Below are 23758 nucleotides of genomic sequence, written 5' to 3'. Positions count from 1 at the left end.
GCTGGCTTCCACCAGCTCCAGCTCATGCGCGCACCCGCTCTTTGACCTGCTGCCTCTTCCCTCCAGCACCAAACTTGTCCAGGGACAAGGCAGGCAAGTTTGGTGCCTGAAGGGAAAAGACAGCAGGAACAGGGGGGTCGTGAGGGTCCTGCTGGCCTGGGGACAAGCCACCGAGCGCGCCAGCCACGTCACTCCCCCCTAGGTCTTCACGTCAAGACAGGGAGCAGAGCCGGTGTGGGGAATGAGGAAGGAAAAGGACACAACCAGCTGGCTGAGAAAATGCTTTGCCGGCTGGAGAGGGTGAGGGACTGTAGTGCGTTTGTTCTCTTGTGTTGGCCATGCTCCCTGCGTTGGCATGATGGTGCAGTGGGTGTGGTGTAGTGCATGTGGCCTTGGTGGCGGGGGTGGATGGGAAGTGTGGCAGGGGAGGGGTCATTGGAGTGGGGGGTGAGGAGGTGCGCTGGCAGGGGCCCCAGGCCCTGCTGTGGCCAAGGGACACATTTCTTCTCATATTTGTCAAGGGACATTTGCCCTCATATGCACATGAGCAGGAGAGAGAGCGAGAGAGAGAGGGGAAGAAAGCTGGTGCTAGTTCAGCAGCACATGAAATTGCTGGTGCTTGGATTATTATTATTATTATTATTATTATTAATTTATTATTTATTAATTATTAATTATTATCATTTTATGTCCCGCTCTTCCTCCCGGAGCGGTGTACTACATACTTAGGTTTCTCCTCACAACCACCCTGTGAAGTAGGTTAGGCTGAGAGAGAAGTGACTGGCCCAGAGTCACCCAGCAAGTCTCATGGCTGAATGGGGATTTGAACTCGGGTCTCCCCGGTCCTAGTTCAGCACTCTAACCACTACACCACACTGGCTATATGCATGCTAACTGGTTATGCATGCTAACTGCTGCCTTGCCAGGGGTGGAGCTATAATCGGCTGGGCAGCTTCAAAGAACTCGAGGTGCCCTGCATCCAGGAGCTGCTGAGTGTCCGGGAGGCACTGCTGAGCTCCCTGCTCCCCCTGACTGGGGCTCCTGCCTCAGCAGCCACTGGCCACCTGCTGCCACCACTGGCCACACACCGGGCTCCCAGGCTCATCCTCCTCCTCGGCCAGGCTCCTTCTGTCCTGGCTGGTTGATGGAGGGCTTGCATGTGGCCCTGATGGGAGGAGAGCAGGCCTGGGAGTGGGCAGCAGGAGGCAGAGGTGGCAGTGGTGGTGGGGGGCACTAGGTGGGCAGCCAGGGAGCTGGAGGAGGGAGGCGAATGTTGGGGGGAATGGGTGGGGGTGCATGCACACATGAGCGTGTGCTCATGTGCCATGGGTGGGGCGCCGCTCTGGGTGGGGAGCCTGCCCGTGTTAACGATGTGAACTTGGGCCCACGCTCCCCTCCCTACACCCCTGTGCCTTGTCTTGTACAAGCAGCATCAGTGTACCACATCCAACCGTGAGGGGGAAGGAGGCAGCGTCTGGGCTGGCGAGGGATGCCGGCGGGGGGTGGGGGGCGGTCAGCAAGGGAATAAACAGCTCAGAGATACGAGGAGCAGCAGCACAAAGGACACAGGGCAGTGACAGCAGGCAGGTGGGGTGACACCTGCACTGCAGTGAGGGCAGAGGGAGATGCCCACAATCATCACCCCACCACGTGCCCTTGCTGCCTGAGGCCAGTGCCTTGCATGGCCGTACCTGTGTTCAGGACATGGTGAGGCAGTTGTGTGATTGTCCAGCCATGGACTCCGTTTGGCGAAATGAAATCAGGTCAGTTACCCCTGCTAACTGAGCTTACTCTTGCTAATTGAGCAAAGAGACACCTTTTAAAGTGGTGATTCGCTTAAATTTAGCAAAGGGAGAGCAACTGGCCCTATCCAACCCCAGCACAGCATCCCTCCGGGGCTGTTGCTGATAACTGCCGTATGTTTCTTTTTAGCTTGTGAGCCCTTTGGCAACAGGGGACCATCTTAATTAATTATGTATTATTTATTTTTCTTTGTAAACTGCTTTGAGAACTTTTGTTGAAGAGCAGTATATAAATATTCTTCGTCATCGTCGTAGATGGTGGTGGTGGTCCAAGACGACTTCAGCCCATCACTAGGTAAATAGCTCAACACAGAAATCAGCATGGGCTCAAACCTTATTGCTGACACAAGCTGAAATGGTCATGGGAATGCACTCTTGACTCTGTGCCCTGTCTATAGTAATCTGAACTAGAATTCCTGCACTCCCCTATATCTGGGACACTGAAGGGTTCTTCTGCCATAGTCTGGACCCAGGCACAACTTCATTTCTACTACTAGCTTGCTGTCATCAGTTGTGAATTTTGGAGAATTTGAATGTTGTTCTTCAAAGGACTGCCTGCTGTGGAGGTTTGAGAGGTTCTCCCTGCTGACTTCTGCGAATGGGCTTTAATTCTTGCCCCAGCTTTTTGTACATTTTTGGAACCTTGGGGTCTGTATCCCAGGCCTGCTCAACCTAAGGCCAGGGGAGTAGATCCAGCCTACAGGACCTTTCTGCTGGCCTGCAAGTAGGAATACCCTGCAGCAATAGCAGGAGCCATGGAGAGCTCTTGGCCTGTTCTGCTGACGAGCAGCCGTGGCTCAATGCAGTTGGCCGCTTGAGACCAGATGTCCCCAACCCAGGGATGGAGCTGACTGGCACCATTGTTCTTTCCCCTTGCCTTTCCCCCTGACTCCCATCTTCTACCCAGGAGCAGAACGAGGCTGGCAGCAGACCATGTGCAGCTGCTTCAGTGGCCCCCTGCCCCCCCGTCTGATGTCAGACACAGGGGCCTGGCTAGCCACGCCCCCGCATCTAACATCAGATGGAGGGGCGTGGTCTCCTTCCAAAACGGGTCCGTGTGGCCCCATTTGGAAGGGAGATCGGCCCACGCTGCATTGGGCAGCGTGGGCTGGAGCCACTCTCCCTGGCAGCGCGGGCCGATCTCTCTCCTAAATGGGGCCACATGGCCCCATTTGGGAGGGAGATCAATCGGCAGGAGCTGCTCTCCCTGCCTTTAAGGCAGGGAGAGTCATTCTGGCCGTGCTGTCAACGCAGCGCAGGCCAATTTCAGCTCCAAATGGGGCCACACGGCCCTGTTTGGGACCGAAAAAACGCCTCCGCGTCTTGACATCAGACACGAGGGCGAGTCTGGGGCCACACTCGCAGCCCCTGATTGGTGGCGGCCTGGGTTGTTTGCACCTGTTCACCCAGTGGTGGCTCCGCCCTGCTCCTGCCCCCTCACTTTCATTAATATTTTTAATAATTTATTTCAATGAAATAGTTACTGTGCAGAAAATTGGCCTTGGCCCCTGTACACCAAGTCATGGTTGATTCTGGCCCATTGAGGCATTTGAGTTGTGCACCCTTATGTGTGACAAGTGAAGGCGTGCATAAAGGTTTTCAGCAGGAAAAGCATTCAAAGGTAAGATTGTTTGCAAGTCAGTCCTGTTCCCTTGAGTTCAATTGTATTTTATCACCAGAATAAATGACACAAAATATCAGAAAAGGCAGTAAGTGTCTAACATATCAGCAGAAATTACTGGAGAATTTGAGACATGCAACAAGGATGGGCTGGATCCTATAGTTGGAGTTCTGGAGTCGTGTGTGTGTGTGCGTGTGCGCTGTGATTCCACACAAGCAGTGAAAAAGCACAGAACCTGGTATTATGTGCAGGATGCAGCAAAGCAAGTTTCTAGCCCTTAAGACATAAAGGTAAGTTTGAAAGTGTGCAGGCTGGGCAATACCTGGAAAAACCCCTGAAGCTGTACAAGGGACTGGATAAGATTTCTAGTGGTGGGGAGGCTTCCATGCCCTGAATAACTTCTTGCCTGTCTCCATGATTAACAGAATCAGAATAATGTAGGCAGAAAATAATGCAGATTAAATTATGCAAAACTGGGAATCATGCAAATACATCTAGCATAGTTTGTACAGGTTGTAGAGTCCAGCTTTCCTTGATAATGACTTTGGTTTATTTTGGTGCAATCCTGCATGAAGCCACACAACATGAAGTGTGGCAGAACACACTTAACAGCTGTTCTGTTAAGTCTAGAACAGCTATAGACTCAAGCACAATTACCACATGGCTCTGTGGTCACCAGGGGTTGACACCAACTGGAGGGCACGTTACCTTTACCGCTTGTGTTAATTTATTTGCTCCAGCTCTGCCGATACGTGGTTGCAAAGTGCCACCTGCTGGTTGTTTTTAAAACTTGGCTGAAGGCAATAGGTAATTTTAAAATTGCATAATTAACATAAACAGACAATCAATATTTAACCATTTCTTTAAAATGGTCCATTTTGTAGTCTCTTTCGCTCCCCACCTCCATAAACTAGCCTATGAGGATTTTCATGCTTTGGGAACCGTTGTGGAACAATGATTTCACTTGACAGGAGTATCAGAACAAGAGGGAGAGACGAACAACAGCTTCTCAACTGGCCCAAGTACCACCTGTCTGCCTCCTTCCTTCCTAAAACATGTGATCAGCGGCGATTTCACCTTATTATTATACATCAGGTAAATTTACCTGCACCCCGAATATGCCAGTTCTCTCAGTCTTCCTTTGGTGCTATAGCTACTGGGGTCTTTCCTGATGCTGGTGTATGCCAATATGACTACTGATTCTTATGGGTTATTTTGTGTGACGTCCAGACAGCATTCTCCACATGCCATAACTTCGGTGAGTGACCTACAAGACAGTCTGTGAAACACCAGTGACTTTTCATACTATATTTATGCTAACTTAATTGTGGAAGGAGAAAACCTTGTGCAGTGAGAAAAGGTATAGAAGAATCACAGCACCACCAGTAGAGGCATGATTATCTGCCTATGCGATGATGCATGGAAGGATGGGCTTTCAAGGGTATGCCCCTGCACACTCCCTCACTTCTGTACCTGAAAATGTACTTGTGTTTGGGAGTGCACTGTTTCCCCAGTTCTCACCTTGTGCAGTTGTTTTTAAAAACCGAGGCTAGTTTGATTGGTATTCTTCTTTTGCTGCCTCCTTTTTAATTTTGTTGCTATTTTTGCATGATTTTCCTCTTCACGTAGTGTTAGCTCGTTACAAAAAGCCATAGCTTTTAGAGAAAGACTTATCTCCCTCTCCCCCATCCTCAGCCTTCCCCCCGCTCTCAACCTGTTCCTCTTCCATGATTGCTTTTGTAACCCTCACCTTCCCACTCAGCACCTCTCCAGTTTGGAATGAGATGATAGGAATGAAATGAGACGCTCAATTAGATGTGGGAGGGGTGAGGAATATTACAATGAAACCCCAGACCAGTGAGCTTCTTTCAAATCTATATAACCAAAACTGAGATTTATTCAACAAAAGATGAGTGTGTGTGTGTGTGTATGTGTGTGTGTGTGTGTGTGTGTGTGTGTGTGTGTGTGTTAAAAATGATTCCAGCACATATGGAATCCAACATGTATTAGGGATGTGCTTGAAATGTGATTCAGCTTCCGAATTGCAGCATGATGCTTTTTAATATCTACATGAAACTGCTGGGTAAGGTCATCAGGAGATTTGGTGCAGGGTGTTATCAGTATGCTGATAACACCCAAATCTATTTCTCCTTATCATCATCAATCATCATCATCATCATCATCATCATCATCATCAGGAAATGGCATTTATTCCCTAAAGGCCTGCCTACAGGCAGTAATGGGCTGAATGAGAGATAACAAATTGAAACTGAATCCAAGCAAGATGGACATGCTCATTGTAGGGGTGCAGAATTTGAGGGATGAGTTAGATCTTCCTGTACTGGATGGAGTTCTGGAAGGAACAGGTATGCAGCTTGGGAATATTCTTGGATTCAGGCCTAACCCTGGTATCTCAAGTGGAGGTTATGGCCAGGAGCACCTTCCATCAGTTTTGGCTGATTCAACACCTGCATCCATTCCTTGAAGAGCACAAAACAGTGGTGCATCAGCTGGTAACCTCCAGGCTTGACTATTGCAATGAACTCTGTGTGGGGCCGCCTTTTTATGTAGTTTGGAAACTTAAAAATTAGTTCAAAATGCGGCAGCCAGATTGGTCTCTGGGGTATCCCGGAGAGAACATATTATGCCTTTACTGAAACAGCTGCACTGGCTGCTGAGATGTTTCCGGGCAAAATACAAAGTGCTGGTCATTACCTTTAAGGCCCTGAACAGCTTGGGCCTGGGTTACCTTAGAGAGTGCCTTCTTCTGCATGATCCCAACTGCACATTAAGCTCATCTGAGGAGGTCCATCTCCAGTTACAACCGGTACCTCTGGTGGCGACTCAGAACCAGGCCTTCCCGGTAGCTGTTCCTGGGCTGTGGAATGCACTCCTGGCAGAAATCTGTAGCTTGGGTTCATTCTTGGCCTTCAAGAGAGTCCTTAAAACCTATTTGTTTGTTCTGGCCTCCCAGGATTTCAACATTGTTTTTAAAGGTTTAATGGTTTTAAACTTTTAAAATTGATTTTGTATTGATTGTTTTTAAATGACTGATTCATGGGTTTTGTTTTATTGCTGTGCACCACCCAGAGCCTTTTGGATAGGGCGGTATAAAAATGTAATAATAAGTAAGTAAGTAAGTAAGTAAATACATCCGAGGGATTACCCAGTCCCTTTAACACGGAGGAGAGCAAGTCCCTGCTCCTCCTCCGATCGCCACCATTGCAATAATCCTGGCGCTCCCCACCAGCTATGCCTGCACGCTAGCTGGGAATCTCCCAGGTGCCCTGTGTGATGCCAGCACACAAATGGCCTCCGCACATGCTGGGTAAGCCCTTGATTTTAAAGGGATTGTGATTCGGAAGCTGAATTGCATTTCGAGCACATCCCTACTAAGTAGGGATTTCACAACAAATCCCTCACCCACACACACAGTTGAAAACAAGTTCAGACCTGTACGTCACTCCACTCTTCTCCTGAAGAGAGCTGATGATGTATTCCTGCTTGCCTCCTTGCTTGGCTTCTTTCTCTCAGTGTAATCCTCTCACTCCAGAGCTTTAATGCTTTTCTCTTGTTCCCTTCTCTTTCCTCAGTCCAGCTCTTACTTCAGAATCCACACTATAATAGCCCCAAAGGTCCAAAAAAACCCATCTGTCCTTGTGCTCCAATGGGAGTGGGAGGTTGGACTCCACTCACAGGGTTACACTTTAATGGAGGAAACAAGGCCATGCAAGTGCAGTGCTGGAGAGAGTTGTGATGGAGGGCCAGGTGATGGAGTTGCTGCCAGTGGTGAGCAGCAACAGAAGGACTCTGAGCAGGTGAAGCACTAGTGGCTGCCTGCTGCTGCTGCTAGAACAAGAGCAGTGGTGGGAGAGCCTGTGCCAGGAAGCAAACAAGACAGGTGATGTCAGTGTCCTGTGGCCCAAAGGCCAGGGGGACAGTGCATTGTGAGACCTCTGTAAGAGTGGGAATCAGAGCAATTACCCTAAATTGCCCTACCCTAGGGCTGGCCCTGTTCATGTGGTTTTCAGTTGTAAGGGATGGGGAATCCTAGATTAAAGTTATGCTGGTAAATTGCTCTGGTTTCAGTTTTTCTTCCCTTGTGGTTTTCAATTACAGGAGGGAGAATTCTAGATCAATACTCTGCTGGTAAGGTGCTCTAGATTTTTTTAAAAATGTGGTTTTTAGTGGTAGGAATGGAATCCTGGATTAAAGTTCTGCTAGTTCTGCTCTGGTGTCAAATGGCCCCCTGCCCCAGCTTTGTTTTTCAAGGGAGCAAGGAGAACCCTGGATTAATTCTTCTGGTTTAAAACTGTTTGGAAAAAGTTCCCTTTGCTTCTTAAATAGGACCAAAAATTCTGTGCCTTTTTTAAAAAAAATGGCGCAAAATTACTTTCTTTGTGGCTAAATGTTCTGAAATGACTCATTGCCATTGCTGAAATATTCGCTATGCAAGACCTAGCACCACATGAGACTTCAGAGAAGCTATTTGTGTTAAAGGATGGTAACTTCCGTAATGCTGTGGAAGTGATGGGGAAGTTTAATTTAGTACTATCTAAGAAGAGTAATCACCCAAGAAATCCACATGCATTACTTGGGAAAAACAATTCAAAATAAGATCATCTAGTTACTGCCAACACACGAAACAATATTTTCGGCACATACACACTCATGAAGTCTGCAAAATATGACCTAATCTGGTCTGTGCACTTGAATCAGCTATACTGAACAAATCATTTATATAGTGAATGACATTCTGACTAAGGCCGTATGGATGTGCCAGGAAGATGCATCCATGCTGTGAAGAGCTCCCCTTCCCCCACTGTCACTGTACAGCCCTTGGGGACATATTTTCAGGAGGCCCAGAGCACTTCCAGGGGCAGAGAAGATCAATGAAAATTACTCCCCCAGCCCACATGGGTTCTACACAGTCAGGGATGGCTTGGGGGGGGGGATGGATAGGCAAGGACCCTCCCCCCAGACAAGTAGTTTGCTACCCCACTTGCCACCCCACATATGAACTCAACAGGGTTTATTTCAGTGAAAATATGTTCAGGATGAAAGTGAAATATACGATTATTTCTGCTTCAAGTGTGTGGGACAACTCACCCACCCAGAAATGCACTTTGCACTGTCTGTGCCCCCCTCAACTCCTCCCCTCCCCGGCCGGTGCTGCCACTGCATACAATAGGAAAGCTGTGTGGACGTGGTAAAGGCTATTCAAGAGCAGGCTGTGAGAGTGGATGATTGCCTTTGTGGAGGATGGTGCTTTTTGTTGCTTTGGGCATCCCTCATCAGCCCGCAAGATGCCAGGAATCTCCAGCCAGGAATACTAGCAGTAGGGTTCAGGCAAGTCTTATGCTTTCTGCCCTTGAGACAGCTCACAAAGAAGATGAAAGGCTGACCTCAGTCTTGCTGCTATCCAGCACATCCCCTCAATGCCACAGAGGCCAGAAAGGAAAGTGCAGGCAACCAGCCCTGGAGATCAGATCTGGGCAGACAATTAACCTGAGTTTTCTGCTTAAAGGAGAAGGTGCCAAACAGATGACCTTGCATTGCCTTCTTGTCTAACTGCTCCAAATTCTGACAGCCAGTCTGTCTTTGATAATGCATCTACTACTAACCCTTCAGATCAGGATTTTCCTGCTCTGGAACCTGACCACCAGCTTCTTTCCCCCACACTGGTTGTCTCAGCTCATGCTGGACCCTGACACTGCACCTTTATTAATTTCTCCTTCAGAAATGCCCACCCATCATGAACTGGCATTTCAGTTTATCTGGCCATGGGATTTTATCTACCACTTATCTGAGTTTATTAAAAACAGCTTTCCTGGAATCCAAATTAAATGCTTAACTATGCTTACTTTTAGTGTTCCATGCAGTCAAGAAATCCAGCAATACAGTCACTTTCCCACAAAGCTCCCACTACACTAACCTCATTGACCAATCCTTCCCAATGGGTAAGGATCTAGTAAAGCATAGCCAATCCTTCTGAAGGAGGAAGTTGTCAGCAAGGCCATTTATATACCAACTGCAACCTTACCTGGACAGAGATAGCTTGGCCACAGTTACTCATGCTCTGGTCATCTCTCGCTTGCATTACGGCAATGCATTGTATGTGGAGCTGCCTTTAAAAATGTTCTGGAAACTGCAGCTGGTACAAAATAGGGCTGCAAGATTATTAACTGGAAGTGGGCATTTTGATCATATTACGCCAGTGCTTTGTCAGCTGCAGTGGCTCCCAGTCCATTTCCGGGCCCAATTCAAAGTGCTGGTTTTAACCTTTAGAGCCCTAAATGGCTTGGAACCATGTTACCTGAGGGAGCGCCTTAGGCCATATGTCCCTACCCTTACTTTAAAATCTTCTTCGGAGGCCCTCCTCTGGGTACCCCTGCCAATCAAGATCAGGCAGGTGGCTACCAGGGAGAGGGCCTTTTGCAACCCATTGGTGGTTGCAACTCATTTATAGAATAGCCTCCCAAGTGAAGTTTGCCTGGCTTCATCGCTTTGTTCTTTTAGACGCCAGGTAAAGACCTATTTGTTCACCCAGGCCTTTTAAATTCAGGTTTTTCAGATTTGATTCTGATTTTTAACTAATTTTAAAATGAGTTTTTAAGCTGCTTTATATTGGATTTTATATTTTCTTTTCACCTTTTTTGGTCTGTTATGATTTTATGTGTTTTTATTGTGTGTTTTAATCCTCTGTTGTAAGGCTCCCAGAGAACAATTAGTTATGGGATGGCTAACAAAGTTTATTATTATTATTGTTTACACAGTCAGACAGGTGTTATTGACTGGTTTGTTTTATCCAGACATCGAGTCCTTCCCAAGGACCTGGGATGGCTGAATTTTATTGTCAATGTTGTTGCTGTTGTTATAGATATCGTTGCAGAATATAGGCTGTTCCGAGTAAAGTTACTTTTTGTAATTGGCTGATGGTGATTTCTGTGGCCCCTATGGTGTTGTTGTTATTAGTTGTTGTTGTTTTGTTTTGTGGAAGGAGCAAGTCCATGGAGTTCAACTATACTTACATAAGACTGCAGCCATAATTTATACTTATTATGAGATGACATTGAGATGTAACTACATATTGTGTTTTACTAAAGGACTTGCTTCTGAGTAAAGATGGATATGGTCAAGTGAGCCATAAGCATTCATGCTAGTAAATATGCGTACATTTTAAACAAAATGGCTATGGTTCATTTACTAGCACTAATAATACCAGAAGTCCAACAATGTCTACTTTAATTGAATGATGACTGTATCTATCTTGTTAGTGTTGTTTTTTTCTGGATTATTCAGCGACCACAATAAAGTTTGACTGACTGACAGTTTATAATACAGTGCAGGATAGACTACTAAAGCAGAGTAAAGGAACACAAACAGAGAAGAGTTTTTATCAGCATTGTGTAACGAAGGAAGGGGACTCAGACAATTATCCTTGGTGTGGGGATAGGGAAGCTACAAGGACACAAGTGTCCCTATTTTTAACTGTGAAATGTTGGAGGGCATGTGAGCTGAACTCTTTCACCAGATCAGAAAGAGGCGTGTTGAATTACTGCTGTTAGATGACATGGAGAGTTAAGTATTGGGCTGATCATACTTGATACCTTCTTGACCTTTCTCAGGTGGTAGCTGTGACCAGGATAGCCTTGATTCATCTTCATCCTCTTTTCAAAGATTGAGTCCTTTGCCAGCATGATTCATACAGTACTTTGGTCATCTCTGCTGCAATGTGCTCGATGTAAAGCTGCCCTTGAAGGCTCTTCAGAAATTATAACTGGCCCAAAAAGGCAGATGCCAGAATTTTAAGTGAAGTGTCAGTAGGCCACAAACATTACACCACTTGTAACACATCTGGGTCAGCTACCAGTTGGTTTCCAAGCACAATCAAGATGCTGCTTTGGGCCTTTAAAGCCCTACACCTGCTTGCTTGCTTGCTTGCTTGCTTGCTTGCTTGCTTGCTTGCATGCAGAAGGTTCCAAGTTCCCTCCCTGGCATCTCTGAGAGAGAGCTGAGAGAGACTCCTGGCTGCAACCTTAGAGAAGCTGCTGCCCATCTATGGCCTGACGTGGTATAAGACAGCTTCCTATGTTTCTAACAATACAAACATGTGGTACCTGCAGTGTGCACACACATGCATTCAGAGTGGGGCCTTCCTGATTCAACCTGAGTGGGACCTAACATTAACTGAATGGACATCAAAAATATTGATGAGTGCATGCATGTGTGCGCACTTTAGAGGGAACACTGTACCCAACATTGAGAATCCCTGGTCTAGATAATCTGTGTAATCCAAAACTGCCTGGAGCTGAGAAGTGACCACTTACTCAATCACCTTGCCTAACCAAGGAAGATTAGAAACAGGTCTGTAGTTAGCCAATTCTGAGGGGTCCAATGCAGGTTTCTTCAAATAAAGTCTAATAACAGCCTCCTTAAGACAAGGAGGCATCCTGCCCTCCCTCAGAGAAGCATTAATGATATTTACAGTGAGGGAAATAAGTATTTGATCCCCTGCTGATTTTGTCCGTTTGCCCTCTGACACAGAAATGACCAGGCTATAATTGGAATGGTAGGTTTATTGTAGCTGTGAGAGACAGAATAACAACAAACAAACCCTCAAAAGCCCAGTGCCCAAAAGTCAGCGATGGATTTGCATTGTAGTGAGGGAAATAAGTATTCAATCCCTTCACAAAAGATGTCTTAGTACTTGGTGGCAAAACCCTTGTTGGCAATCACAGAGGTCAGACGTTTCTTGTAGTTGGCCACCAGGTTTGCACACAACCCAGGAGGGATGTTGTCCCACTCCTCTTTGCAGATCCTCTCCAAGTCAGAAAGGTTTCGGGGCTGATGTTTGGCAACCCGAACCTTCAGCTCCCTCCACAGATTTTCTATGGGATTAAGGTCTGGAGACTGGCTGGGCCACTCTAGGACCTTCATGTGCTTCTTCTTGAGCCACTCCTTTGTTGCCTTGGCTGTGTGTTTTGGGCCATTGTCATGCTGGAATACCCATCCACGACCCATTCTCAATGCCCTGGCTAAGGGAAGGAGGTGCTCACCCAAGATCTGACGGTACATGGTCCCGTCCATCGTCCCTTTGATGCGGTGAAGGTGTCCTGTCCCCTTAGCAGAAAAACACCCCCAAAGCATAATGTGTCCACCTCCATGTTTGACGGTGGGGATGGTGTTCTTGGGCTCATAGGCAGCATTCCTCCTCCTCCACACATGGCGAGTTGAGTTGATGCCAAAGAGCTCGATTTTGGTCTCATCTGACCACAACACTTTTGCCCAGTTCTCCTCTGGATCATTCAGATGTGCATTGGCAAACTGCAGACGGGCCTGTACATGTGCTGCCTTGAGCAGGGGGACCTTGTGGGCACTGCAAGATTTCAGTCCTTCACGGCGTAGTATGTTACCAATTGTTTTCTTGGTGACTATGGTTCCAGCTGCCCTGAGATCATTGACAAGTTCCCCCCGTGTAGTTCTGGGCTGCTTTGTCACCGTTCTCATGATCATTGCAACTCCACGAGGTGAGATCTTGCATGGAGCCCCAGACCGAGGGAGATTGACAGTCATTTTGTGTTTCTTCCATTTGCGAGTTATCGTGCCAACTGTAGTCACCTTCTCACCAAGCTGCTTGGCGATAGTCTTGTAGCCCAGTCCAGCCTTGTGCAGGTCTACAACCTTGTCCCTGACATCCTTCGACAGCTCTTTGGTCTTGGGCATGGTGGTGAGTTTGGAAGCTGAGTGATTGCTTGCTTCTATGGACAGGTGTCTTTTATACAGGTACTGTAACAAGCTGGGATTAGGAGCACTCCCTTACAGAGGGTGTTCCTCATCTCAGCTCGTTACCTGCATATAGTGAAAAGACACCTGGGAGCCTGAAATCTTGCTGGTTGATAGGGGATTGAATACTTATTTCCCTCACTACAATGCAAATCCATCACTGACTTTTGGGCACTGGGCTTTTGAGGGTTTGTTTGTTGTTATTCTGTCTCTCACAGCTACAATAAACCTACCATTCCAATTATAGCCTGGTCATTTCTGTGTCAGAGGGCGAACGGACAAAATCAGCAGGGGATCAAATACTTATTTCCCTCACTGTACCAGACTATCTCTAATAATATGACTGCCATATGAACTAAGCCAAGTTGGGCAAGAGTCAAGAGAGCAGATGGTGGGACATACAGTCCGAAGCAGTTTGTCCACATCCTCTGGAGTAACAAAGTGATCCAATTCAATCCTACAAGGGGAGTTGCTGGACACTTCTATAACAGACTCTGCAATAACTCTAGAGTCTGGTTTGGCATGAATTCAAGAGGTTTTCTCTGCAAAAAAGTTATTAAAGACATCACAGTGAGAGACAGATAGTTCCGAGTTCAAATTCAAGGTGGAGGGGGTGTGAACTAGTCCCCTCACAACCCTAGACAACTCAGCTGGGCGTGAATTTGTGGAAGCAGTGTGGGCAGAAAAGAACTGCTTCTTTGCCACCCGCACTGCCAGAGCATAGATCTTCAAATGTGCTCTGTGTTGCAATCTGCTGGATTTGTGCCGAGTCTTCCTCCACTTGCCCTGTAGTCATCTACCTCGCTGCTTCAGCTCCCGTAGTTCTTCTGAGTGCCATGAGGCTGACTTTAAAGCAGGTCGGAGAGGACGCTTAGGAGTGATTGTGTCTATCACCCTAGTAAGTTCATTATTCCATATTTGTACCAGAGCATCAACAGAATCACTAGCAGGACCAGCTCGAAACCCTTCCAAGGCTTCTTGGAATCCTATTGGATCCAACAACTCGGTCTTGAAATGGACATTGAAGTTCCCCACCAACAACAATCTGGGTCACTCCAAGGCCAGCTCTGCAACCAGGTCCGTCAGCTCAGTTAGGGACTCTGTTGGACAGCGGGGTGATCCCAATCTGGACACTTCACTCAAGGTGAGATGTAGTCCACAAGGTCACCTTATGAGTGGTGTTCTAACACAGAAGGGCGTGAAGCAAGGATGCATTCTGGCCACGCTCCTATTCCATTTCTATATCAACTCAATGGTGGCCCAGGTCAGCAATATTGATTTTCACTCTCCAAAGCTCGCGGGGAGACATATAGCCATCCTACTATAGTTGGATGATGCAGCCATCCTCTCAAGGACTCCCATTGGCCTCAGAATAACATTGAGGGCCCTGATGCTGCACTGTAAGGAAGACTGCCTGGAAATCAACAATCACAAAACTAAAATCATGGCCTTTGCTAGGAGGCCCAAGATCCACTCCTGGAGGATCAAGGGACATAAGATCGAACAAGTGGCTCATTTTAAGTATCTGGGTGTAGTCTTTCATTCTGGTGGCTTGAGAAAAGCCCATGGAGAACATGTGGCCTTAAATGTTCAGAGAAGCTCCTCTGCCATCCTTCAGTTTATGCGTACAAGAGGAGGCCACTACTTTCCCACAGCTCTCAAACTGTTCCAAGCCAAGTCATTAGCTCAACTACTCTATGGCGCTCAACTGGGTCCTCTTTCCAATATTGTGATCCTGTACAATCCAAGTTCTTGAGGGCAGAGCTCCATGTATCAAGATGTGTCTCCAATGCCACTCTACGCCTAGAGACAGGCCAGATTAAGACTGAGGCTAGGGTGTGGGTGGCCACTCTCTCCAATTGGCTTAGACTATCCTTTTGCCCAACTGGTCTTGCCCCTCTAACCCTACATGATGATTATCAATCTAGTTGGGCTCATGCAATTGAGGCGAAATTAGCTACCCTGGGCCTCTCCCCACTGTCCCTGCTCAACATGGGCCACGATCAGGCAAAAGCAATTATTAAGCAGTGCATTACAGACATTGAGCACCAAACAGACCTCAGTAGTGTCTCAAAACTTTATATCAGTGAGGACAGCTTACCTGTAGATATACTGCCACTCCTGCAGCATATCTCACTCAACTGGAGGTCCCAAACCACAGAAGGGTGTTCACTTTGGCTCACTGCCATGGTCTCCCCTCAGCACAACAGTGCTTGAGGGCCATGACAGAAACGTCCCATTTGCAGAGCGATTATGTCCCGGTGGCTCAGAACAGATCAAAACTTTTGAGCATGTCCTTCTATGCTGCCTGTTTTATAGAGACATTCGTGCTGCCCTCATTCTCCCATTGCTAAGCAAGTTCCCGGGACGTTTGAGACACTTCTGCAGTTTTCTGTTGCTCTCTGACTCTAACCCTGCCAATACACATAGCGTTGCCAAGTTCTGTGCAGCTGCAATCAGCATCTGTCGAAGGCTGTTAGGCTGTGAGCCCCCTTAATTTGATTCTTGATTGCTCTGGATTGACCTTGCACTTGCCCATGCCTCCATACCGATTGTTTTATTGCATTGTACTGCATTTCATTGCATTTTATTGTCCTTCTATTGCTTTTTATAATTTTAAATCTGGACTTTTACAATTTTATACTCCCCTTTTCATTGTTTCTGTGCATTTTTGTATTAAAACTGTATTATTACATGTTATCTCTTTTAGCTTTAGTAATTCTAGGTTTTTAGCTTTTTAAGTATTAACATGTATATTCTATCAATTTTACTTTTTAAACTGCAATTATTCTTAGTTTTAGCCTTTTGCTGATATGTACTAATATGTATTCTAACTTGCTTTTTTAATTTGCAATCATCCTTAATTTTAGACTTGTCATGATATCATCATAACATCATCATATAATATGCAATTTTTAACCTGTATTAATTTTATGCTGGTCGCTGACCGTAAGAGAGGATTAATTGATTGATTGATTGATCCCAGCCTATCCTTGGTCCCTAGAATTAGGAGCACACATTCGATACAGGCCAGTCCCCTGACAGGGATCCTGGTAAGTGAAATGGTATTCTTATAGATCATAGCCATCCCACCTCCCTGCCCACATCCTCACACCTGCTCCAATCTGTATGAGGGCACACTTATGCATATGGTTTGGTCCGGTCCAGTTATTGCTCCTTTTTGACTTGAAATCCATACGCTTGTTAACAAGACTTTGCAGCAATCATTGCCTGTCAAGGACATTCATGATTTGTTGGGGTACATCCCCAGCAAATGGAACCTAGCATTACATCAAGAATGGTGGATTCTTCATGCTAGAAGGAGTGGCCAAAAGGATTGTAATACAGCACTGAAAGGAGAAATTTACTCCTGAATTGCAACTTTGGATAACTGATATGTGTTCCTAGTCAGCATTTGAACTGGGTTGTTGCCCCCCCCCCCGCCCGACTGACTGAAAGGTAAAGAAGAGAAATACTCAGCAATTTGGTTGAATTGCAATGAATTGTTTAAGTTTTGAAATATATCCTCATCCACCTCCACTTTTTTCCTGGCAGCTTGTACTTTACGATGTTGGGAGCCACCTAATGGCACAGAGGGGAAGGAACTTGCCCAGTAAGAAAGAGGTTGCTGGTCCAAATCCTCGCTGGTATGTTTATATACATCTATATTGGGCAGCAGTGATATAGGAAGATGCTGAAAGGCTCCTACTGCACGGGAGATGGCCATGGTAAACCCCTACCAAAGGAAACCACATGGCTCTGTGCTTGCCAGGAGTCGACACCGACTCGATGGCACAACTTTACTTTACTTTATGAGGTTAAAAAGTTATGCTTAAGGGATCTTTTCTTTTTCTTTTTCCTTCTTTCCTCTTCCTCCCCCACTTTCAGTTATCCACAGATATAATTGTTATCCTTGATTATGTTATATACATACGACTATAAACTTATTTGAAATAAAAGAGAGAGAGAGAGAAATTACATTGTGGTTTGAAGGCCCTACATCACTTGTTAGAATCCAGAACACCTCAATTATAATCTTTTAAAGGTCTAGAATTCCTATTTGATGGCATAAATTAAAAATTAGGGGTGTGCAATTCGGGATTTTGGGTGATTCGGCTCGGACCCGAACCGAATCACCCCTGTTCTGTTTTGTGCCCGAATCTGGGTCACCCGAATCACCCTTGATTCGGTTCGGATTCGGATTTAATCTGAATCCGAATCCGTATCGATTCAGGGGGGGTAAAAAGGGGCCCAGGGGCAAAATTTTGGGGTAGGGTGGTAGTGCCCAAAGGGTAGAGTCTACCACCCCAATTTCAGGGGGATTGGGCAAAATCCTGATTTTTGGTGAATTTTTAAAGTTTTAGTGACTTTGGGGCAGTTCAGGGGCATAGCATGGGATCTGGGCAAAAGGAATGGAGTGGGGTGGTAGTGCCTAATGGGTTCAGGCTACCACCCCAATTTCAGGGGGATTGGGCAAAGGGCTGATTTTTGGTAAATTTCTGAAAATTTCATGTCTTTGGGTCAGATTGGGGCATATTGGGGCAGAAAGTGGGGCCTGGGGCAGAATAGTGGGGTGGGGTGGTATTGTCTAATGGGTGGAGGCTACCACCCCAATTTCAGGGGGTTTGGACAAAGGGCTGATTTTTTGAGAATTTTTGAAGTTTTAGTGACTTTGGGGCACTTTGGGGGCAGAAAGTGGAGCTGCCCCAAAATAGTGGGGTGGGGTGGTAGTGCCTAATGGGGGGAGGCTACCACCCCAATTTCAGGGGGATTGGGCAGAGGGCTGATTTTTTGAGAATTTTTGAAGTTTCGGTGTCTTTGGGGCAGATTGGGGGCAGAAAGTGGATCTGCCCCAAAGGAGTGGGGTGGGCTGGTAGATAGTGCCTAATGGGTGGAGGCTACCACCCATCCCCAATTTAAGAGGTGTGAATTCTCATTCTATCATAGCAAATGAGATTTTTTTCAATTAAACAACTCTCATGACCCCACTTTCACTTTTTCACACTTTCCTTTACTATGAATAATATGAGGAAGTAATCAATTTAGCACACTTCACCTTATGAAGACAAACCTCATACAAATAAATTCACCATAATTCACCCCTCTGCCCAATGACTCTTAAATTGGGGACGGGTGGTAGCCTCCACCCATTAGGCACTATCTACCAGCCCACCCCACTCCTTTGGGGCAGATCCACTTTCTGCCCCCAATCTGCCCCAAAGACACCGAAACTTCAAAAATTCTCAAAAAATCAGCCCTCTGCCCAATCCCCCTGAAATTGGGGTGGTAGCCTCCACCCATTAGGCACTACCATCCCACCCCACTATTTTGGGGCAGATCCACTTTCTGCCCCCAAACTGCCCCAAAGTCACTAAAACTTCAAAAATTCTCAAAAAATCAGCCCTTTGTCCAAACCCCCTGAAATTGGGGTGGTAGCCTCCACCCATTAGGCACTACCACCCCACCCCAGTATTCTGCCCCAGGCCCCACTTTCTGCCCCAATATGCCCCAATCTGACCCAAAGACATGAAATTTTCAGAAATTTACCAAAAATCAGCCCTTTGCTCAATCCCCATGAAATTGGGGTGGTAGCCTGCACCCATTAGGTACTACCACCCGACCCCACTACCTTTGCCCAGATCCCATGCTATGCCCCCGAACTGCCCCAAAGTCACTAAAACTTTAAAAAATCACCAAAAATCAACCGTGAATCAAATCACCCGAATTTTTCATGCCCGAAATTCGGGTGATTTGGCTCATGCCTGAAAAATATCGGGGGACATCAGGGGTGATTCGGTTCAGCCCCGAATCACCCAAAATTGTTCGTTTCGGGCACAGATCGTTCTGTGCCCGAAATTTTTTGCACATCCCTATTAAAAATCTCAGTAGCAGGAGTCCAATATTGGATCATTAAAAAGATGTTTCCTATGTGTGTTTTTTGCCTATTTGAATATTTTTGTCAGGCTGTTTTACACATGTCAAGTTACTTATTCCAAAATAAAATGAACACTGTGCACTGTAACCTACCAGCTGTGATTCACTTTCATTATGCAGCGTTTTCAACTTCGAATTGAAGGAGCTCCTGACACACCATGACTGCAAACCAACTAAAAATGTGGCCATAACTAAGTTAAACGGAAAGTAATGGGGCTTAAGTTTGTCAGGACTAATTGAATCCATTATGTCTTAGTCATGACTATAGCTGGATCAGGATTGATAGATAAGATAATTTTATTCGCATTCATTCTGACCAAATTACTTTTAGGAGGACTGAGTGAGCCAAAAAGGAACGGAACCTGAACGGAACCAAGCCTTAGTCTGTTCAGGTGTGCTCCTTTATTACCCACCCAGCTCCCACTCTCATTTTTAACATGTTATACATTTGAGTGTGTGTCTGGTATTTTAATTTCCCAAAGGGAGAAAACCAAAACCTAACCTGTACTGGACAGAGAACCAATTCCCAGTGTAGCTAATCCGGCTTCATCAGAAGCATGAAGTAAACCAATAAGGGTTAGATGTAGAACACAGGTACAGATCAGTCGAGATGCAGTGGAAGATAAACCCAGAAATCAGGGAGGAAACCAGAGGCACCAGCAATGCAGAGCACAACAGGACACAACTGGGGTGCTGAGCATAAATACCATCTAAACATCCACGGAGTAGCGGTTGGTATCTTGGGCTTCTTTTTGTTTTGTTTTTTAACTTCTTTTTAGACCAGACTTTCTAAAGAGGGGGCTGTTGCATCATAGTGATGCAACACATTATGAACCATTAGTACTACAGTTTTTCAAGAGCTTTCAAAAGCATAAATGTGCTAGCAGCCACCAACAAATATTTTTAGGACCCCTTACTGGTTCCAACCTCAGACCTAAAAGCTCATGCTTTCCCCCGTGACATTCTGTTCTCCCATAGCACCCATTACCAGCCACCATGGGCATACCAAAAAACCCACAGCCTCCTGCTGCTACTGAGGAATGTTTATGCTAGGTCCTCTGCAGATCTAACAATCAAGGATTCCTTTTTGTTTTTGCTTTTAATCAGCCAGCCTTAAGAGTGTGGTAGAATTTTCCCTAGCAGCATTCAGCGTACAGGTTTCACAACTGTGGTGCAGGTAAAACAAAGATTACATTGGGATTTAAAACATGTCAGCAAAGTCTTTATTGGAACTTCTGTGAAATGCCTGTTTAAAAGGGACTCTGACACAACATCTTTATAGCAATTATTGATCCTTAGTGACACAAAGTGAGCGATACAAATCAAGATATGGCAAAATTAGATTAAACCTGCAGTTGCTTTTCCTTTTCACAAATAAAACATCAACTTATTTTCTAACATTACAATTTAAAAACAATGAATGACCAGGGGAGTACCTATATTACAAGGGGAGAAATATGGCAGGTTTGGGGGACAAGGTTCCATTAAGACTTACTACAGAAACCACAAGGCGGCTTGCTTTTAGGAAAAGACAAACTTCAAATGACTTCTTTAATGCATAAAATATGTTAAAAGATATTAAAACAAGTTACATATTTCCCCACAAAACATGTAAGCTAAAACAAAACTGAACAAATGTTAAGGTGTGACACATCACCCTCACTGCTCCATTTAGAATGCCAGCTGAAGGGACTTAATTACAGAGCTGAGCAATGAAAGCAGCAAACAGATAATACATTTGATTGTTTTTGTCTATTTGTCAAAAACTTCTGTATCTGGACAGTTTACAACCACATGAGGGAGGAGAGAGCAGAGGAGATATTAAGGGTATAATAAATGTTATATTATTTGTCATATTCGTATTCGTTTATTAAGGGTTTTCACAGGACGGGGGTAGTGGGGAAGGGTGGGTGGATGGGGGTAGGGGGGAAGGCAAGGTCCAAGTCACCTTCCCCCCAGATAATGGTGTGCCACCTCTTCGTGCGGGCTGCCATGCGCCCACATGATCCATGCTGCTTGGAGGAGCACGGATCTCTGGAGGCTGGGACATTTTGCTCTAGCCTCCGGGTATCCCAGAATGCACTGTGCAATGAATGCCGTGCATTGGGGGAATGCCCCCATGAGATGGGAGCTCTATTATCCCGGCATCTAGGTTCCACAAATTCAATTTTATACTACCTGCTTCACCTTACACCAACCCTCATCCTCCTCACAGATAGAACAATCCTCCCTTCACATCGACTATCATACAAACAGGATTTAACTAGTCATCCACACAATCAAAGACAGATTTGGGAGCTGTATGTGCTCCCAATTCTTGGCTCTCTGGAAGCAAGGTAAGAGGAAAACCTAGGCAGAAGTGATCGCATGGAAGTAAGGTAGGAGGAAAATCTACCCAGGTTTTGATAACAGATGTGTAGGGCGAGACATATGAAAGAAGAACACAATGGGAAAGTGAACAACAACAAAACAACAACAACAGGGACAACCATACCTGTTCATTAGGTTGTTCTCTCATTAATCCTGGGGAAATCAGAAAGTTATTTTAATATCTTTTCATATCTTGTATGCATCAAAGAGGTCATTTGAAGTTGGCCTTTGGAGCAGTGAGTGCAATGCATATTTCATCACTGGTATATTGTATTTTAGGAAAAGTCTGATCAAAAGTTGTTGTTGCTTTCTCCTCATTTAAAAATGACCAGGTAAAAGTGACAGTTTCTGTTATTATGAGTCTGGCCGACGTGACTCTTCCATCAGCTTTTTCAGCCTTGCAAACAAAGACGATCTGTTGGCTGGAAACCGGTTGCCTAAGTCCCTTTCTGTGCTGCTAGGCTGATTGCCTGTCTCAAGTGAACTACTACTACTACTACTGTCCCTCCCAGGAGATTCCTGTTGATTGGCACTTTCCTGCAGCTGTGCAACTCTACATGGAGTCTCATCTCCATCCTCCATTGTGGTAGTCACATTGCTGTCCATGTCAATTTTGTCTGATTCATTAGCTCAGTCATAACTACAGTCTCTGGCTTCCAAGAGGGGTGAAGGAAACTCTCTTTCTCTGTCATTCCATTGCATGGTGGGACTCCAGGAAATGTTACTATCACGCTCAATATTGCCTTGGATTTCAAGGTCTTTGTCACTGTCGCTGTCTATTGTAATGACAAGTGGAGAAGAGAATGGAGAGTTGCCCTTATGGCTTTTTGGTGTGTTTTCCTCCCTTTCCCTCTTCTTTGTATGGTGTCTTGCATCGGTGGCGTTTCCTTCATCAATAATCTCCACAGTTGGGCTTTGCGACCTTTTCTTCCCCTTTTTGTGTTGAATCTCTGTTTCTGGTTGTCCAGCCACAAAACTAGCTGTCTTTTTGTAAGAGTCTCTGTAGCTGAGCAAAGGTTTCTGAAGAGCCCTTTCTTCCTTTGCAGAAGAAGGGTCTTCATTTCCTCTGGGTGTGCTACTCTCCAAGTGATGAGACTTGTACTTCCTTTTCCCTCTAGGCTATTCAGATCTTGTTCCCTCAGATTCACTAAGAGTTCTAGCTCTGCTACTGGGTTGCCTTCTTGGTTCATAACCATCTGGGCTTCTATTTCTATGGTAACAGGTATGTTTTTTACATTGGTAACCATATGTGAAGTAATCTTTGCTCTGTGATCCTCTTTTCCTGGACTCACTGTTGCGGGATCTTGATCTGCTTCGATCCCTAGACATACCACTCTCGCTACTTGGAGAGCGTGTTTGACTTTTGCAAGACAGACTCTTGTCTCTGGTTCTTGACTTCTTTTTGTTCTTCCTATGTTTGCGTCTGCTGTGATCTCTCTTGTTAGAGGTTGTTGATTTTTACCCACAATAGGTAAAACAGCAGAGCACTAAGGAATGAATACACACTCCAGTTACAGAGTAGGTAGCAGAGGATGGTTTGGATATTGCAGCTATTTAGAGAAAACACATGGAGATCCTTGTGTGACTAAACACTAAACATTTATTGGTTAAATACACTTAGACAGGAAAGACCTATATCTAATCTAAAGGACTACATAGTGGATAGGTAAGGAGCGAGAGAGATATGTTTCCATCTGCTCTCTAGGAGGAAAGGAAAGATTGTGACTCAGTACAGGAAGTGCTGCAGAGTCAGTTCAGGGGTCATAGAGTAGGGACAGATAGGGAGACCCTGACTCACTGTCTCTACTCCCAATGCCCCTAGTGGTCATTAGGACAGTTGGTCAATGCACTGGAAGTTCATCTCCAACACCCCTTCTCATTGCCTGTCGCACCTGGTCACGACTCCCATCTTCTCACGAAGCATCTGGAATCTGTCTCTGGATAATGGCTTAGTTAATCCATCTGCCAGCATCTCTTCTGTGGGGCAGTACCTCAGCTGGACCACCCCTTTTTCTTGCAAGTCCCAAACATAGTGGTACTTTATGGGAATATGCTTAGTTCAAGATTTCATCTTCTCCATTTGGGACATCTGGATACAACTTTGGTTGTCCTCAAACATCACTGTGGGCTTTGGTTCCTCGATGCCAAAGTCTGATAGTAGTTGGTGTATCCATACTGCTTCCCTGCATGCTTCACTTGCTGAAACGCACTCCGCTTCTGTGGATGATTGTGCGACAAGTGACTG

The 23758-nt window shown here is 45.7% G+C and overlaps 1 pseudogene; it reads right to left on the bottom strand.

Moving 5' to 3' along the window:
• Nucleotides 1-22: 22 nt before the first annotated feature.
• Nucleotides 23-23758, bottom strand: part of LOC128343713 (E3 ubiquitin-protein ligase Topors-like) — a 28970-nt pseudogene continuing 5234 nt past the window's right edge.

The sequence above is a fragment of the Hemicordylus capensis genome, chromosome 2 (assembly GCF_027244095.1).
Source record: "Hemicordylus capensis ecotype Gifberg chromosome 2, rHemCap1.1.pri, whole genome shotgun sequence".
Classification (NCBI taxonomy): domain Eukaryota; kingdom Metazoa; phylum Chordata; class Lepidosauria; order Squamata; family Cordylidae; genus Hemicordylus; species Hemicordylus capensis.
This window is presented reverse-complemented; position numbering and strand designations above follow the sequence as displayed.